Below are 5,661 nucleotides of genomic sequence, written 5' to 3'. Positions count from 1 at the left end.
TGTGGATGTGTGTGAGTATGTTGTATGTATGTGGATTTGTGTGTGTATGTATATATGTGTGTGAGTATATGTGTGTATGCATATGTGTGAATGTGTGTATGTGTATGAGTATATGTGTATATGTGTGTATGTGAGTATGTGTATGTGTATATGTGTGTTTATGTATGTGTGAATGTGTGTGAGTGTGTGTATGTGAGTGTGTGTATGTGGGTGTGTGTGTCTGGATGAGTGTGTATGTGTGTGAGTGTGTATGTGTGTGAGTGTGTGTCTGTGTATGTGAGTGTGTTTGTGTATTTGTGTATGTGTGGATGTATATGTGAGTGTGTGTGAGTATGTGTGGATGTGTGCGAGTATGTGTGTGTGAGTGTGTGTGTGAGTATGTGTGTGTATGTAAGTGTGTGTGTCTGGATGAGTGTGTATGAGTGTGTGTATGTGTGTGTGTTTCTGTGTATGTGAGTGTGTTTGTATATTTGTGTGAGTATGTGTGGATGTATATGTGAGTGTGTGTGAGTATGTGTGGATGTGTGTGAGTATGTGTGTGTGAATGTGTGTGAGTATGTGTGTGTATGTGAGTGTGTTTGTGTATTTGTGTGTGGATGTATATGTGAGTGTGTGGATGTGTGTGTGTATGTGTGGATTTGTGAGTGTGTGTGTGTGTGTGTGTGTGTGTGTGTATGTGTGGACCCTGGATGTAGGATATTCTGTGTGTGTCAGTGTCCCTCACAGGCGTTTCTCCAAAATAGCTTTTATTCTTCAGGGCACAAAGAGGTCACTAGTGAAGCATTACAAAACTGCACTTCAGGGGCTGGGGAGATGGTGCATTCGGTAAAGTGGCGGCTGTGCAAATATGAGGTTATGAATTTAGATTCCCAGCACCCACATAAAAAGCCAGGCCTAGTGGCATGTGTTTGTCATCCCAGTGCTGATAAAACTCTCTAGAGCTTAGTGGCCAATCACTGATCTCCAAGTTCAGTGACAGACTATTTCTCAAAAGACAAGATAGAGGCCAGGTGTGTGTGTGTGAAGACACACACTGTTTTGTTTTGTTTTTTTTTTTAATTTATTATTTTGGTTTTTTTGTTTTTGTTTTTGTATGAGTACACTGTTGCTGTCTTCAGACACCAGAAGAGGGCATTGGATCCCATTACAGATGGTTGTGAGCCACCATGTGGTTGCTGGGGACTGAACTCAGGACCTCTGTAAGAGCAGTCAGTGCTCTTAACCGCTGAGCCATCTCTCCAGCCCTGAAGACACACACTTTCAATGACAGCACAGAGGAGGTACAGTAGGAGGATTCTGTGGGTTCCAGGCCAGCCTGGTCTACATAGTGAGTTCTAGGCTAACTAGGGCTACATAGTGAGACCCCCCAAACAACAACAACAACAACAACAACAACAAGCAAACACTGGAGAAAGATTGAGAAAGACACTGGACATCAACCTCCAATCTCCATGTGCACACACATACATAGGTACCTGCACACACATGTATACATGCACATACACTGGACTTTACAACTTAAAGCTAGGTATGGTGACATTCAACTGTAATTCCAGCACTCAGAAGGCCGAGGCAGGCGGATTGCTGTGAGTTGAAGGCCAGCCTGGACTGCAGAGTGATTTTCAAGTCAACCTAGGTTAAGCAGAGCAGCAGATAGGGAACTTTGAGCCTGATAATGGTCCAAGTGAGCAACTGTATGCAGGGCCTGGAGGTAGTTCCGTTGTGGCCCAGGGTGCACAGCATGACAGCACATTGGCACCACGGTCCCACGGTCCCATGGTACCACAGCACCTCAGAACCAAAGTACCATGGCACCACAGCTCTGGTAGGATTGGGTTCAACCTCTTGGGCTTTGCTAAGTCCCTCCCCTCTGAGGTTGGAGCAGGGAGCAGAGGGCCGGGTTAGAAGGGAGGAGGCTGAGGAGGAGGCACAGTCCACTACATTACTAGTTGACTTAAGTACAACCAGATGTACTGAGACTTTCCAATCAGGCCCAGCCCCAGAGGGCAAAGCAGGGGCAAGGGACCTTCAATGCAAACTGGTTTTCTAATTCCCCACCCTGTCCTGGGTTTGTAAACTTTGTAAGAGAGGAGAGACTTCCTGTAGGTCTCCAGGGACTGGCGTGTTAAGAGGGTGTGGGTCCTCTTGTGTGTGTTAAGGGGTGGGTCCTGCCTTGGAATGGACAGGGGTGGGGGGGGGTGGGGGCGGGGGGGGGAGGGCGTGGGGGATGGGAAGTAGGGGTGGGGGAGTGAGAGGGTCGCTCAAGTAGGCAGAGATCTGGCTCAATGTGTAGAACCTTCCGGGGGAAAAGACTTCAGAGGAGTTACCGACCAATCGCAGGATTTCACAAGCTCAGCTGAGTTGGGTTCTGAAGGTTGACTATGAGTAGGAAAATAAGATTCTCGGTTCAGATTTGGAAGTGTTCAAACAGCGTGGGTGTGACTGAGTTCTGTGGGGCTAGAGATGCAAAGTGGGGTCAATTCAAGCTGCTGGTGCAAAAGCTGCGCTGTAGGATGGGGGTGGGGGACCTCTGTTTACATAGCCACATCAGTACTCAAGTAAATTGAGGATTCTGAGTGTGGGGTGCTAGGGTCCCCCTGAGTGAGGCAGGTGGAGGTAAAACAGGGACCCCTCTCGAATGGCCCAGCATAGAGGCTCTAGGAAAGTAATGAGCGCATTTTCTAATTCCCAGATGTCCTCAGAAACTCTCAGCTGACTGAAGGGGTGCTGGACCCGACCCAGCCTGAAGCAGGAGTGTGTGTGTGTGTGTGTGTGGGGCACTGGTGTAAGTTTAAAAACAGCAGTGGGGTAAGGCATGGCTGGGAGGGTCTTGGGGGGTGGGTCACAGGTAGGAGAGCTTTGGCAATGGAGGAGACTTTGCCAGCTGGGCCTTGATGGTTGAACCCCAAATCCCAAAAGGCTGGCACTTACATTTGTAGCCAGGGCAGCCTGAGCCCACCCAGTGGCAAGTTCGGGCGGCAGCTGGTGGGGTGTGGTGTCCTCTGGGCAGGACACACTTCCTTCCTTCCCTGCCCACAGTGACTCCTGAGGGGCCAGCAGAAGAGCACAGAGGGAGCTCCGGCACCCTCTTCCTCCTTTCCATTTCTTTCCGCTTCCGCTTCCTCGTCCACCCATGCTTCCCTGGGGCCCTCTTCTTTCTTTCCTTGCCCCACCTGCTCCCGGTCTGGCTCCTCCTGCCGCCCTGAGCCCTGTTCCCTCCCTCTAAAGGCCTCCCAGTGGGTGGGAGGCATCCTGTGTGGTTTTGGAAAGCACCTGACGCCCATCTCTGGGCCAAGATGTACCCACCCTCTCCTATATACACGTGCACGCAGACTCACATGCAGTTGTTAGCATCTAGTCACACACCAAGCGGAGCCCCTGCTCCTGGGGTGGGTGGCAGTACTCCATGCCGTTAGTGATGGAAACCAAGTGGCTGCAGAGGGTGACGGGTTGGAAGAGCGATGCATTAGCCATCGTTACCACTATTATTATCCAATCCACTGTGGGCACTTGACCTGCCCTGGGAGGCTCCCGGTGACCTCAGCAGGGGCCTTGCAGGGCACAGATCCCTTGCCTGAGGGTAGATAGGAGAGGGGTCAAGCAGGAGCCCTCAGAGATTAGCCCCCCAGAAAGGCCAAGAATGGAGATATGATGAAAGGCCATTTGCCAAGACTGAGTGTGTGTCAGTTTCAAGGTGATGTATTAACAGGACCTTAATTAGCTCGGGGAAGGAAAGTGATACTTCATTGCCTGGGCGCTGGACAGGGTGTAAGTGAAGGAGGCAAGTGACTAGGCGCCCCTCACCTGCTAACCAAAGCCCTTACTGTGACCCATAGCCACCTGAGAATCAGGACCACCTGATACTGCCAAGTTGCTGGGCTGGCTTGTGGCACCTCAGGAAGGCTTCTGTGGCACACTGAGCATCCCGGATGAGGCATGAGCAAGCTCTCTGGACATCCCGGCCCTGGAAGGCTTTTGTCTCTAGGCAGACATTAACATTCCTTCAAGCCGGGTGGATCAGAAGGCACCCCCTCATCTTAGAACCCGGTGCAGTCTGGTCCCGGGGCCACCCATCAGCAAGGCTAGTCAGCCTTGGCATCCTGGCACAATTCCAGATGATGGATGTGTCTCTGCTAGGCTTCAGTGGTCATGGCCCTCAAGGGAGCCTGCAAGGACTGGGAATACAGAGAATAGGGGTGCAGGGGCTCTAGATCAGGCTTTTCTCAGTGCTCCTGATTAAGTCTCTTCTCTCTGGCCTCGGAAGTCCTAACCGTGAAGAAGGACCACATTTAATCGGTTTCTTGTTTTATCACAGCCTCTGCTCTGTTAAGATGGCGACTGTAGCTGTTTGCACCCTGGCTCTATGATTACGATGCTGGGGGTCTGGCCCAGCACTCCTGAGTTTTGGCGCATCCCTGATTTGTGTTAGGGTGTGTGGGTGGGTAAGAACGGGAAGGTGGTTTATAAACAGGAAAATTCTGCGGCCAGAAAAGCCTGTCCCCCAACTTGATGAATTTCAGAACTTTATTGCTCGTCTTATTTCCAAAGTTAGACTATGAAAAAGAAAAGACAAAAAGGATGATTGGCGGTCTGTACCTTCCTTTTCCCTGCCAATCTACAGGGCTGCCTGGGTCTGCGGGACCCGGAAACGTAATCACAAGAGAAGAGTCTTTAGAATTCTGCCGGACTTGGAGGTCAGAGGCCTGTTCTGCAGGTTAGAGGAAGCCCCTCCAGCGTGAGTCCTGTCCTACGGATGCTCTTGCTGAACTTCCACCCGGAAGGAAAGGAAGTCCCAGAAAGGGTGGCGGCAGAGCCTCGAAGCACGACCTTCGGGTGGGAAATGCTGGTCACAGAACCTCTTGACGCTCTGGTGCTTCTCCAGAACCTCCACCGTAAGCATCGCGCCTGTACCATGGCTTCCTAAGGCCGAGGGAGTCTTGACCTTTATCACCACCGAAGTTCTGCTTAAAACGGTGCCAACTCTAGACCTCAATGCAAATTCCTCTGGTCACCTGTAAGCCCACTAGGTGGCTGGGACTCCTTATCCGTAGGTGCCAGTGTGCCTAGGGTGACTGTAGACTCTTTGGGCAAGCTCTCCAGTGTGATTGTCCCACCACCGAGTGCACTGCTTCGATCGTGAGCGCGCGCGCACGCGCGCACACACACACACACACACACACACACACACACACACACACGTTCTGTGGCACCTGTGCAGAGACAGTGCCCTCGCCTGGCTATGCACCCTGCCAGGGGCATCTTGCACGCTGTAGTTGCTCTGCGCGCCCAGGGCGGGGACGTAGGCCAGAGTCCACAGGCGTTCTAGGAGAGGTGGTCTTGGCCAGGCAGCGGACGGGGCGGGTCCGGCCAGCCGCCTTCCCCTTTGCCCTTCGACCCAGGAAGCGGCTCACAGCCAGCGGCCACTCAGGGCAGCCAGGAGCTCAGTCCTGGCCTCCGCGCCCGCCCGGCCTCCCTGGTCTCCCCGCCTCCAGGCCGGCCTCCACGCCCAGCTCAACTTCCCGCTCCGACGGCAGGGGAGGCGGGAGCAGGCGAGCGGCCTGAGAGTGGCGCAAGGACACACTCGCTCTGAGGGTCATTTGCTCTTTTTCCCCCGGGTGGCTAATTTATTTTCGAGCCCGGGGAGGGAGAGGCGGGGCGGCG

The sequence above is a fragment of the Mus pahari genome, chromosome 17, assembly GCF_900095145.1.
Source record: "Mus pahari chromosome 17, PAHARI_EIJ_v1.1, whole genome shotgun sequence".
Taxonomy (NCBI): domain Eukaryota; kingdom Metazoa; phylum Chordata; class Mammalia; order Rodentia; family Muridae; genus Mus; species Mus pahari.
Note: the sequence above shows the minus strand (reverse complement) of the source record.